This window comes from Triticum urartu, chromosome 5 (genome assembly GCF_003073215.2).
Source record: "Triticum urartu cultivar G1812 chromosome 5, Tu2.1, whole genome shotgun sequence".
In the NCBI taxonomy this organism is placed as follows: Eukaryota; Viridiplantae; Streptophyta; class Magnoliopsida; order Poales; family Poaceae; genus Triticum; species Triticum urartu.
The window spans coordinates 257784484-257798849 of NC_053026.1; positions in this window are offsets into that span (position 1 = coordinate 257784484).

Genomic DNA, 14366 nt, shown 5'->3' on the forward strand with positions numbered 1-14366 from the left:
ATATCTCTCGATTCGGGCATGAGCTTGAAAAACCATTTTCAGCTCTTCGAACATCTCGTATGCTCCATGTCTCTCAAAACGCTTTTGGAGCCCCGGCTCTAAGCTGTAAAGCATGCCGCACTGAACGAGGGAGTAGTCGTCAACACGTGTCTGCCAAGCGTTCATAACGTCTTGGTTCTGTGGGACGGGTGGATCACCTAGCGGTGCTTGTAGGACATAATCTTTCTTGGCAGCTATGAGGATGATCCTCAGGTTCTGGACCCAATCCGTATAGTTGCTACCATCGTCTTTCAGCTTGGTTTTCTCTAGGAACGCATTGAAGTTGAGGACTACGTTGGCCATTTGATCTACAAGACATATTGCAAAGATTTTAGACTAAGTTCATGATAATTAAGTTCATCTAATCAAATTATTAATGAACTCCCACTTAGATTAGACATCCCTCTAGTCATCCAAGTATTACATGATCCGAGTTGACTAGGCCATGTCCGATCATCACGTGAGACGGACTAGTCAACGTCGGTGAACATCTTCATGTTGATCGTATCTTCTATACGACTCATGCTCGACCTTTCGGTCTTCTGTGTTCCGAGGCCATGTCTGTACATGCTAGGCTCGTCAAGTTTAACCCTAAGTGTTTTGCATGTGTTTCGAGGCCATGTCTGTACATGCTAGGCTCGTCAACACCCGTTGTATGTGAACGTAAGGATCCATCACACCCGATCATCACGGCGTGCTTAGAAACGACGAACTTTAGGAACGGTGCACAGTTAGGGGAGAACACTTCTTGAAATTCTTATGAGGGATCATCTTATTTACTACCGTCGTACTAAGTAAACAAGATGCAAAACATGATAAACATCACACGTAATCAAATAATTAATGTGACATGATATGGCCAATATCACATAGCTCCTTTGATCTCCATCTTGGGGCTCCATGATCATCTTGTCACCGGCTTGACACCATGATCTCCATCATCATGATCTCCATCATCGTGTCTCCATGAAGTTGCTTGCCAACTATTACTTCTACTACTATGGCTAACGCGTTTAGCAATAAAGTAAAGTAATTTACATGGCGTTTCTCGATGACACGCCGGTCATATAAAAGAATAAAGACAACTCCTATGGCTCCTGCCGGTTGTCATACTCATCGACATGCAAGTCGTGATTCCTATTACAATAGCATGAACATCTCATACATCACATATAGATCATTCATCATTCATCACAACTTTGGCCATATCATATCACAAACCACTTGCTGCAAAAACAAGTTAGACGTCCTCTAATTGTTGTTGCAAGTTTTACGTGGCTGAATTAGGGTTCTAGCAAGAACGTCTTCTTACCTACGTTAAAGCCACAACATGATTTGTCAACTTCTATTTACCCTTCATAAGGACCCTGTTCATCGAATCCGCTCCAACTAAAGTGGGAGAGACAGACACCCGCCAGCCACCTTATGCAACTAGTGCATGTTAGTAAGTGGAACCGGTCTCACGTAAGCGTACGTGTAAGGTTGGTCCGGGCCGCTTCATCCCATAATACCGCTGAAGCAAGAAAAGACTAGTAACGGCAAGAAAGTTGACAAATCTACGCCCACAACTAATTGTGTTCTACTCGCGCAAGAAGAACTACGCATAGACCTAGCTCATGATGCCACTTGGGGAACGTTGCAGAAAACAAAAATTTTCCTACTCGTTTCACCAAGATCCATCTAGGAGTTCATCTAGCAACGAGTCATAGATGCATCTACATACCTTTGTAGATCGCGCACGGAAGCGTTCAAAGAACGGTGATGATGTAGTCGGTACACGACGTGATCCAAATCACCGATGACCAAGCGCCGAACGGACGGCACCTCCGCGTTCAACACACGTACGGGACGGGAGACGTCTCCTCCTTCTTGATCCAGCAAGGGGGAGGAGAGGTTGATGAAGATTCCAGCAGCACGACGGCGTGGTGGTGGATGCAGGGCGTCACAGTAGCAGGGCTTCGCCTATACTACGGGAGAGACGTAACGGGGAGAGAGGGAGGCGCCAAAGGCGTCAGGTATGAAGTCCTCCTCCTCTCCTCACTATATATAGGGGTGCCAAGGGGGGGGGCGCCGGCCCTAGTAGATGGATCTACTAGGGGGGGCGGCGGCCTAGGGTGGGGGGCTTGCCCCCCAAGCAAGGGGGCGCCCCCTCTAGGGTTTCCCCTCAACCCTAGCCGCATGGGCCCTTGGGGGTGGCGCCCCAGCCCACTCTGGGCTGGGTTCCCTCCCACTTCAGCCCATGGGGCCCCCCGGGATAGGTGGCCCCACCCGGTGGACCCCCGGGACCCTTCCGGTGGTCCGGTACAATACCGGTGACCCCGAAACTTGTCCCGATGGCCGAAACAGCACTTCCTATATATAATTCTTTACCTCCGGACCATTCCGGAACTCCTCGTGACGTCCGGGATCTCATCCGGGACTCCGAACAATATTCGGGTTACTGCATATACATATCTTCACAACCCTAGCGTCACCGAACCTTAAGTGTGTAGACCCTACGGGTTCGGGAGACAAGCAGACATGACCGAGACAACTCTCTGGTCAATAACCAACAACGGGATCTGGATACCCATGTTGGCTCCCACATGCTCCACGATGAACTCATCGGATGAACCACGATGTCAAGGATTCAATCAACCCCGTATGCAATTCCCTTTGTCAATCGATATGTTACTTGCCCGAGATTCGATCGTCGGTATCCCAATACCTCGTTCAATCTCGTTACCGGCAAGTCACTTTACTCGTACCATAATGCATGATCCCGTGACCAGACACTTGGTCACTTTGAGCTCATTATGATGATGCATTACCGAGTGGGCCCAGTGATACCTCCCCGTCATACGGAGTGACAAATCCCAGTCTTGATCCATGTCAACCCAACAGACACTTTCGGAGATACCCGTAGTCTACCTTTATAGTCACCCAGTTACGTTGTGACGTTTGGTATACCCAAAGCACTCCTACGGTATCCGGGAGTTACATGATCTCATGGTCTAAGGAAAAGATACTTTGACATTGGAAAACTCTAGCAAACGAACTATACGATCTTGTGCTATGTTTAGGATTGGGTCTTGTCCATCACATCATTCTCCTAATGATGTGATCTCGTTATCAATGACATCCAATGTCCATAGTCAGGAAACCATGACTATCTGTTGATCAACGAGCTAGTCAACTAGAGGCTTACTAGGGACATGTTGGTGTCTGTTATTCACACATGTATTACGATTTCCGGATAATACAATTATAGCATGAATAAAGACAATTATCATGAACAAGGAAATATAATAATAAAGCTTTTATTATTGCCTCTAGGGCATATTTCCAACACTTCTGTCACTGGGAAAGGACACCACAAGATCGAACCCAAAGCTAAGCACTTCTCCCATGGAAAGAAAAACCAATCTAGTAGGCCAAACCAAACTGATAATTCGAAGAGACTTGCAAAGATAACCAATCATACATAAAAGAATTCAGAGAAGATTCAAATATTATTCATAGATAGACTTGATCATAAACCCACAATTCATCGGTCTCAACAAACACACCGCAAAAACAAGATTACATCGAATAGATCTCCACGAGAAAGGGGGAGAACACTGTATTGAGATCCAAAAAGAGAGAAGAAGCCATCTAGCTACTAGCTATGGACCCGTAGGTCTGAAATAAACTACTCACACTTCATCAGAGGGGCTTGGATGATGATGTAGAAGCCCTTCGTGATCGATGCCCCCTCCGGCGGAGCTCCGGAACAGGCCCCAAGATGGGATCTCATGGATACAGAAAGTTGCGGCGGTGGAATTAGGTTTTTGGCTCTGTCCCTGATCGTTTGGGGGTACGTGGATATATATAGGAGGAAGAAGTACGTCGATGGAGCTTCGAGGGGCCCACGAGGCAGGGGGGCGCGCCCTAGGGGGGGCGCCCTCCACCCTCGTGACCACCTCGTGGCTTTCTTGACGGAGGGTCCAAGTCTCCTGGATCTTATCTGATGAGAAAATCACATTTCTGAAGGTTTCATTCTGTTTGGACTCCGTTTGATATTCCTTTTCTTCAAAACCCTAAAACAGGCAAAAAACAACAATTCTGGGCTGGGCCTCCAGTTAATAGGTTAGTCCCAAAAATAATATAAAAGTTGATAATAAAGCCCAATAATGTCTAAAACAGTAGATAATATAGCATGGAGCAATCAAAAATTATAGATACGTTGGAGGCGTATCAGCATGGAACACTTTCCAAGAAAGAAAATTAAATTGCCATATGAATCTATTACTATATCCACTTATGGATTGCCTACCAAAGAAGACAGTACCTAGATCTATTCGTGTTTTTATGCCTAGCTAGGGGCGTTAAACAATAGCGCTTGTCGGGAGGAAACCCAATTTTATTTTTGTTCTTGCTTTTTCGGTCCTGTTTTGCATTAAATAATTTATCTAGCCTCTAGTTAGATGTGGTTTTTGTGTTTCTATTATTGTTTGTGCCAAGTAAGACCTTTGGGATAGCTTACGGTGATAGTTGATTTGATCTTGCTGAGAAACAAAAACTTTTGCGCCCAGGAAATTAATTTTCATGTTTATCAGAAGTGCGATAAAATACGGATTCTTTTGCACAAGATTAATAAAAAATATTAGTTTGTCCTAAATTTTCAGAATGTTTGGAGTTACAGAAGTATCTGAGAGTTACAGATTGCTACAGACTGTTCTTTTTTTAAGAGATTTTGTTTTCTATGTGTTGTTTGCATATTTTGATGAATCTATGGGTAGTATCGGGGGGTATAAACCATGGAAAGTTGGAATACAGTAGATATTACACCAATATAAATAAATAATGAGTTCACAACAGTACCAAAAGTGGTGATTTATTTTCTTATACTAACGGAGCTTATGAGATTTTCTGTTGAGTTTTGTGTTGTGATGTTTTCAAGTTTTGGGTAAGGATTTGATGTACTATGGAATAATGAGTGGCAAGAGCCTAAGATTGGGGAAGCCCAAGGCACCCCAAGGTAATATTCAAGGACAACCAAGAGCCTAAGCTTGGGGATGCCCCGGAAGGCATCCCCTCTTTCGTCTTCGTCTATCAAAAACTTTACTTGAGGCTATATTTTTATTCACCACATGATATGTGTTTTGCTTGGAGCGTCTTGTATGATTTGAGTCTTTTCTTTTTAGTTTAACATGATCATACTTGCTATACACACCTTTTGGGAGAGACACGCTTGAATCATGATTTATTAGAATACTCTATGTGCTTCACTTATATCTTTTGAGCTAGGCAATTTTTCTCTAGTGTTTCACTTATATCTTTTTAGAGCACGGCAGTGGTTTTATTTCATATAAATTTTTGAACTCTCATGCTTCACTTATATTATTTTGAGAATCCTTAAAAAACATGGTAATTTGCTTTTTTTATATATTTAGTCCTAATATGATAGGCATCCAAGAGGGATATAATAAAAAACTTTCATATAAAAGTGCATTAAATACTATGAGAACTTTGATTCCTTATGATTGTTTTGAGATATGAAGATGGTGATATTAGAGTCATGCTAGTGAGTAGTTGTGAATTTGAGAAATACTTGTGTTGAGGTTTGTGAGTCCCGTAGCATGCACGTATGGTGAACCGTTATGTGATGAAGTCGGACCATGAGATATTTTTTGATTGTATTCCTTATGAGTGGCGGTCAGGGACGAGCGATGGTCTTTTCCTACCAATCTACCCTCCTAGGAGCATGCGCGTAGTACTTTGTTTCGATAACTAATAAATTATTGCAATAAGTAGGTGAGTTCTTTATGACTAATGTCGAGTCCATGGATTATACGCACTCTCACCCTTCCGTCATTGCTAGCCTCTCTACTACCGCGCAACTTTCGCTGGTACCATAAACCCACCATATTCCTTCCTGAAAACAGCCACCATACCTATCTATTATGGCATTTCCATAGCCATTCCAAGATATATTGCCATGCAACTTCCCACCATTTCGTTTATTATGACACGCTCCATCACTGTCATATTGCTTTGCATGATCATGTAGTTTACATCGTATTTGTGGCAAAGCCACCATTCATAATTTTTTCATACATGTCATTCTTGATTCATTGCACATCCTGGTACTGCCGGAGGCATTCACATAGAGTCCTATTTTTTTCTAAGTATCGAGTTGTAATTCTTGAGTTGTAAGTAAATATGAGTGTGATGATCTTCATTATTAGAGCATTTTCCCATGTGAGGAAAGGATGATGGAGACTATGGTTCCCCCACAAGTCGGGATGAGACTCCGGACGGAAAAAACAGGCCCAAAAATGAGAGAAGGCCCAAAAAATGAGAGAAAAGAGAGAAGGGGCAATTCTACTATCCTTTTACCACACTTGTGCTTTAGAGTAGCACCATGATCTTCATGATAGAGAGTCTCCTATTTTCTCACTTCCATATACTAGTGGGAATTTTTCATTATAGAACTTTGCTTGTATATTCCAATGATGGGCTTCCTCAAATTGCCCTAGGTATTCATGAGTAAGCAAGTTGGAAGCACACCCACTTAGTTTCTTTTTGAGCTTTCATAAACTTATAGCTCTAGTGCATCTGTTGCATGGCAATCCCTACTCTCTCACATTGATATCTATTGATGGGCATCTCCATAGCCCTTGATACGCCTAGTTGATGTGAGACTATCTCCTTCTTTTTGTCTTCTCCACAACCACCTTCTATTCCACCTATAGTGCTATGTCCATGGCTCACGCTCATGTATTGCGTGAAAATTGAAAAAGTTTGAGAACATCAAAAGTATGAAACAATTTCTTGGCTTGTCATTGGGGTTGGCATGATTTGAATATTTTGTGTGATGAAGATGGAGCATAGCCAGACTATATGATTCCGTAGGGATAAGCTTTCTTTGGCCATGTTATTTTGAGAAGACATAATTGCCTTGCTAGTATGCTTGAAGTATTATTGTTTTCATGTCAATATTGAACTTTTGTTTTGAATCATACAGATCTGAACATTCATGCCATAATAAAGAAGTATTACATGGATAAATATGTTAGGTAGCATTCCACATCAAAAATTCTGTTTTGATCATTTACCTACTCGAGGACGAGCATGCATTAAGCTTAGGGATGCTTGATACGTCTCCAACGTATCTATAATTTTTGATTGTTCCATGCTATTATATTATCTGTTTTGGATGTTTTATATGAATTAATATGCTATTTTATATTATTTTTGGGACTAACCTATTAACCTAGAGCCTAGTGTCAGTTCCTGTTTTTCCTTCCTTTTCAGTTTCACAGAAAAGAAATACCAAACGGAGTCCAAACAGAATAAAACCTTCACGAGGATTTTTCTTGGACTAGAAAACAACCAGGAGACTTGGAGATGAAGTCAAAAGAGCCACAAGGCGGCCACAAGGACGGAGGGCCCGCCCAGGGGGGTAGGGCGTGCCCCCACCCTTGTGGGCCCCTCGTGCACTCCCTGACCTAGTTTCTGCGCCTATATATTCCCATATATCCCCAAACCAATACGGGCATCCATGAAAACACTTTTTCGCCGCTGCAACCTTCTGTACCCGTGAGATCCCATCTAGGGGCCTTTTCCAGCATCCTGCTGGAGGGGGATTCAATCACGGAGGACTTCTACATCAACTCTATTGCCCTTCCGATGAAGCGTGAGTAGTTTACCTCAGACCTACGGGTCCATAGCTAGTAGCTAGATGGCTTCTTCTCTCTCTTTGATTCTCAATACCATGTTCTCCTCAATGTTCTTGGAGACCTATTCGATGTAATACTCTTTTGCGGTGTGTTGGCCAAGATCCGATGGATTGTGGATTTATGATCAGCTTATCTATGAATATTATTTGAATCTCCTCTGTATTCTTTTATGCATGATTTGATATCTATGTAATTCTCTTCGAACTATCGATTTGGTTTGGCAACTAGATTGGTTTTTCTTGCAATGGGAGAAGTGCTTAGCTTTGGGTTCAATCTTGCTGTGTCCTTTCCCAGTGACAGTAGGGGCAACAAGGCATGTATTATATTGTTGCCATTGAAGATAAAAAGATGGGGTTTTCATCATATTGCTTGATTTAACTCCTCTACATCATGTCATCTTGCTTAATGTGTTACTCCGTTCTTTATGAACTTAATACTCTACATGCATGCTGGATAGGGGTCGATGTGTGGAGGAATAGTAGTAGATGCAGAATCATTTTGGTCTACTTGACACGGACGTGATGCCTATATTCATGATCATTGCCTTAGACATCGTCATAACTTTGCACTTTTCTATCAATTGCTCGATGATGTCTACTACGCAACTTTATTCTTGTAGACTCATGTTGGGCCTCCAAGTACAGAGTTTTGTAGGACATTAGAAATTTTCCCTCAAGTGGATGACCTAAGGTTTATCAATCCATGGGAGGCGTAGGATGAAGATGGTCTCTCTCAAATAACTCTGCAACCAAATACAAGAAATCTCTTGTGTCCCCAACACACCTAATACAATGGCAAATTGTATAGGTGCACTAGTTCGGCGAAGAGATGGTGATAAAAGTGTAATACATATGGTAGAAATATATTTTGATAATCTTATTAAATAAAAACAGCAAGGTAGCAAATAGTAAACTGGCACAAAAACGGTATTGCAATGCTTGAAAATGAGGCCTAGGGTTCGTACTTTCACTAGTGCAATCTCTCAGCAATGCTAATATAATTGGATCATATAACCCTCCCTCAACGTGCAACAAAGAATCACTCCAAAGTTCCTATCTAGCGGAGAACATACGAAGAAATCGTTTGTAGGGTACGAAACCACCTCGAAACTATTCTTTCCGATCGATCTATCCAAGAGTTCATACTAAAATAACACCAAATAATCAGATTCATAATACTCAATCCAACGCAAAGAACCTCAAAGAGTGCCCAAAGATTTCTACTAGAGAAACAAAAGACGACAATGTGCATCAACCCCTATGTATTGATTACCCCAATGTCACCGCAGGAATTCGCAAGTTGAATGCCAAAACACATATCAAGTGAATCAATATGATACCCCATTGTCACCATGAGTATTCATATGCAAGACATATATCAAGTGCTCTCAAATCCAGAAAAGTATTCAATCCGATAACAACGAAATCTCCAAGGGAAAAACTCAATTCATCACAACAAGATAGAGAGGGGGAAACACCATATGATCCGACTATATTAACAAAGCCCGCGATACATCAAGATCGTGACATCTCAAGAACGAGAGAGAGAGAGAGAGAGAGAGATTAAACACATAGCTACTGGTACAAACCCTCTGCCCCGAGGGTGGACTACTCCCTCCTCATCCTGGTGGCCACCGGGATGATGAAGATGGCCACCGGTGATGATTTCCCCCTCCGACAGAGTGCCGGAACGGGGTCTAGATTGGTTTTCGATGGCTACAGAGCCCTGCGGTAGCGGAACTTCTGATCTAGGGTTACCCCGAGTGTTTTTGGAATATTTGGGATTTTATAGGGCAAAGAAGGGGTGCGGGAGGCCACCGAGGTGGGCACAACCCACCTGGGTGCGCCTGGGCCCCCAGGAGCGCCCTGGTGGGTTGTGCCCCCATCAGGACACCCCCAGGTGCTGCACTATCCCACTAGTTGTCTTCCGGTCCATACAAAATCCACAAAAAGTTTCGTGGTGTTTGGACTCCGTTTGATATTGATTTCCTGCAATGTAAAAAACAAGCAAAAAATAGCAACATGCACTGGGTCAATAGGTTAGTCCCAAAAATGATATAAAGTTGCCATAAAATGATTGTAAAAACATCCAAGAATGATAATATAACATCATGAATACTTCATAAATTATATACGTTGGAGACGTATAACTCGGTAGTAATTTGTTTAGCTACCATATTATTTGCTATCTTGAGAGAAGTCTCTAGTGAAACCTATGGCCCCCGGGTCTATTTTCCATCATATAAGTTTCCGATCTATAATTTTAGTTTCCGACCTATAATTTTAGTTTCCAATTTACTCTTTTGCAATTTTTAACTTTCCGATCTATAAACCAAAAATATTTACTTTACCATTTATCTATCTCTATCAGATCTCACTTTTGCAAGTAACCGTGAAGGGATTGACAACCCCTTTATTGCGTTGAGTGCAAGTTGTTGTTTGTTTTTGCAGGTATTCGGTGAGTTGTGCGTTGTCTGCTACTGGATAGATACCTTGGTTCTCAAACTAAGGGAAATACTTATCTCTACTTTGCTGCATCACCCTTTCCTCTTCAAGGGAAAAACCAATGGCAGATGATTTGTCAGTCATTTGCAAAGATATTTTAGTAGGTATGAGTTTATTCAAATCAAGTATTTTGTATAAAGAGAAAGGCATAACACTAACACAAGCTCCCAAATCAATTAAAGTAGTTTTCACATAATTTCTTTTGATGCAGCAAGGTATAGTTGGTATTCCCAGATCTTCAAGTTTTTTAGGTACTCCATCTTTAAAACTATAATTAGCAAGCATGGTGGAGATTTTAGCTTCCGGTATTTTTCTATTATTGGTGATGATTGATACGTCTCCAATGTATCTATAATTTATGAAGTATTCATGCTGTTATATTATCATTCTTGGATGTTTTACAATCATTTTATAGCAACTTTATATCATTTTTTGGGACTAACCTATTGACCCAGTGCCCAGTGCCAGTTGCTGTTTTTGCTTGTTTTTTACATCGCAGGAAATCAATATCAAACGGAGCCCAAACACCGTGAAACTTTTTGTGGATTTTTTATGGAGCAGAAGACATCCAATGGGACAGAGCAGCACCTAGGGGTGCCCCGAGGGGGGCACAACCCACCAGGGCGCGCCTGGGGGCCCAAGCGCGCCCAGGTGGGTTGTGCCCACCTCAATGGCCTCCCGTACCCCCTCTTCACCCTATAAATCATCAAATAATCCAAAAACCCTCGGGGTAAACCTAGATCGGAAGTTACACCACCACAAGCCTCTATAGCCACGGAAAACAATTCTAGACCCCGTTCCAGCACTCCACCGGAGGGGGAAATCAACACCGGTGGAGGCCATATTCATCATCCCTATGGTCTCTGAGGGAGTCCTGGATTAGGGGGTCTCCGGACAGCCGGACTATCTCTATTGGCCGGACTATTAGACTATGAAGATACAAGATTGAAGACTTCGTCTCGTGTCCGGATGGGACTCTACTTGGCGTGGAAGGCAAGCTAGGCAATACGGATATGGATATCTCCTCCTTTGTAACCAACCTTGTGTGACCCTAACCCTCTCCGATGTCTATATAAACCGGAGGGTTTTAGTCCGTAGGACAACGACAGATACAACATACAATCATACCATAGGCTAGCTTCTAGGGTTTAGCCTCTCTGATCTCGTGGTAGATCTACTCTTGTACTACCCATATCATCAATATTAATCAAGCAGGACGTAGGGTTTTACCTCCATCAAGAGGGCCCGAACCTGGGTAAAACATCGTGTCCCCTGCCTCCTGTTACCATCCGTCCTAGACGCATAGTTCAGGACCCCCTACCCGAGATCCGCCAGTTTTGACACCGACATTGGTGCTTTCATTGAGAGTTCCTCTGTGTCGTCATCTTTAGGCCCAATGGCTCCTCCGATCATCAACAACGATGCGGTCCAGGGTGAGACCTTTCTCCCCGGACAGATCTTCGTGTTCGGCGGCTTTGCACTGCGGGCTAATTCACTTGGCCATCTGGAGCAGATTGAAAGCTACGCCCTTGGCCATCAGGTCAGATTTGGAAGTTTGAACTACACGGCTGACATCCGCGGAGACTTGATCTTTGACGGATTCGAGCCACAGCCGAGCGCGCCGCACTGTCACGATGGGTATGACCTAGCTCTGCCACCAAACAAAGCCCTAGAGGCCGCGCCCGCATCAGCTCCGACCCTTAGCTCGGAGCCAACCACGCCGATCGAGGACGGGTGGCTAGACACCTCCTCGGGGGCTGCGGTCTCAACGGTGATCGAGCCGAACACCAGCCTCATCCTCTGCGAAGCCCGTGACTCCAAGGTGCCGGACTCCTTTCCGGACTCTGAACCTTCCACGCCCCTGCCAATCGAATCCGATTGGGCGCCGATCATGGAATTCACCGCCGCGGATATCTTTCAGCACTCGCCCTTCGGCGACATTCTGAATTCACTAAGGTCTCTCTCTTTGTCAGGAGAGCCCTGGCCGGACTATGTCCAACAAGATTGGGATGCGGATGACAAAGAAATTCGACGCCCAACCACCACCCACTTCGTAGCCACTGTCGATGATTTAACTGACATGCTCGACTTCGACTCCGAAGACATCGACGGTATGGACGACGATGTAGGAGACGAACATGAACCAGCGCCTATAGGGCACTGGAAAGCCACCTCATCATACGATATATACATGGTGGATACACCCAAAGAAGGCAATGGTGACGAGATAGCGGAGGATGACCCCTCCAAGAAGCAACCCAAGCGCCAACGTCAGCGGCGCTGCTCTAAGTCCCGCCAAAGCAAAAGTGGTGATACCGCACAGGAGATAATAACACTCCGGATAGTGCCGAAGACAACAACAATCCCCTCCAGCAATATTTAGAGCAGGAGGATGGAGGAGCCAGCCCTCCTGAGAGAGGGGCAGACAGAGAGGAGGAGGATGATAATTACATGCCCCCCTCCGAAGACGAGGCAAGCCTCGGCGACGATGAATTCGCCGTGCCAGAGGATCCCGTCGAACAAGAGCGCTTCAAGCGCCGGCTTATGGCCACGGCAAATAGCCTGAAGGAAAAGCAGCAGCAGCTTCAAGCTGATCAATATTTGCTAGCTGACAGATGGACTGAAGTCCTCGCTGCCGAGGAATATAAAATCAAGCGCCCCTCCAAGAGTTACCCAAACTGCAGGTTGCTACCCTGACTGGAGGAAGAAGCGTATGATGCGGCTGATCGGCCACCTCGTGGCCGTGATAGAGAGGCATTCCAGCCAAAAGCTCAGCCCGCACCCCGACGCCATTCAAATAAAAAAGCATGGGGAAACGCGCCAGACCTGCGAGATGTATTGGAGGACAAAGCAAAGCATGCAAGATCGATCTACGGATCACGAGGGCGCGCCACTATGCGAGACGATAAACGTCACGCCGGATACAGTAAAAGTAAATCCGGCCGGGCCGAACAGAGCGGGCAAGACCCATTCGAGCTGCCTCGCGATGTAGCCCAATATAGAGGCGCCGCACACCCTCTATGCTTCACAGACGAAGTAATGGATCATCAAATCCCAGAAGGTTTCAAACCTGTAAATATTGAATCATACGACGGCACTACAGACCCTGCGGTATGGATCGAGGATTTCCTCCTCCACATCCACATGGCCCGCGGTGATGACTTACACGCCATCAAATACCTCCCACTAAAGCTTAAAGGACCAACGCGGCATTGGCTTAATAGCTTGCCAGCAGATTCCATTAGCTGTTGGGAAGATCTGGAAGCCGCATTCCTCGACAACTTTTAGGGCACTTCTGTGCGACCGCCAGATGCCGATGACTTGAGCCACATAATTCAGTAGCCAGAAGTGTCAACCAGACAATTCTGGACTCGGTTCCTTACAAAGAAAAATCAAATCATCGATTGTCCGGATGCAGAGGCCTTAGCAGCTTTCAAACACAACATCCCTGACGAGTGGCTAGCCCGGCACCTTGGTCAGGAAAAGCCGAAATCTATGGCAGCCCTCACGACACTCATGACCCGCTTTTGTGCGGGAGAAGATAGCTGGCTGGCTCGCATCAATAACATGTCAAAGAACCATGGTACTTCGGATACCAAGGACGGCAATAGCAGGTCGCATCACAACAAACATAAGCGCCGCATTAACAGCGATAATACTGAAGATACGGCAGTCAATGCCGGATTCAAAGGCTCTAAACCCAGTCAGCGGAAAAAGCCATTTAAACAAAGTACGTCGGGCCCGTCCAGTTTGGACTGCATACTCGATCGCTCGTGTCAAATACACGGCACCCCCGACAAGCCAGCCAACCACACCAATAGGGATTGTTGGGTATTCAAGCAGGCCGGCAGGTTAATTGCGATGACAAGTAGGAGAGCCGGCAGCCGAATACCGGAGGACAGCAGAGGTCCCCCCACAAGTGCGGACGGTGAACATGATATATGCAACGCACATCCCCAAACGGGAACGGAAGTGTGCGCTCAGGGACGTATATGCGTTGGAGCCAGTCGCCCCAAAGTTCAACCCATGGTCCTCCTGTCCGATCACCTTCGACCGCAGGGACCACCCCACTAGTATCCGTCATGGCGTATTCACCGCATTGGTCCTAGAACCAATCATT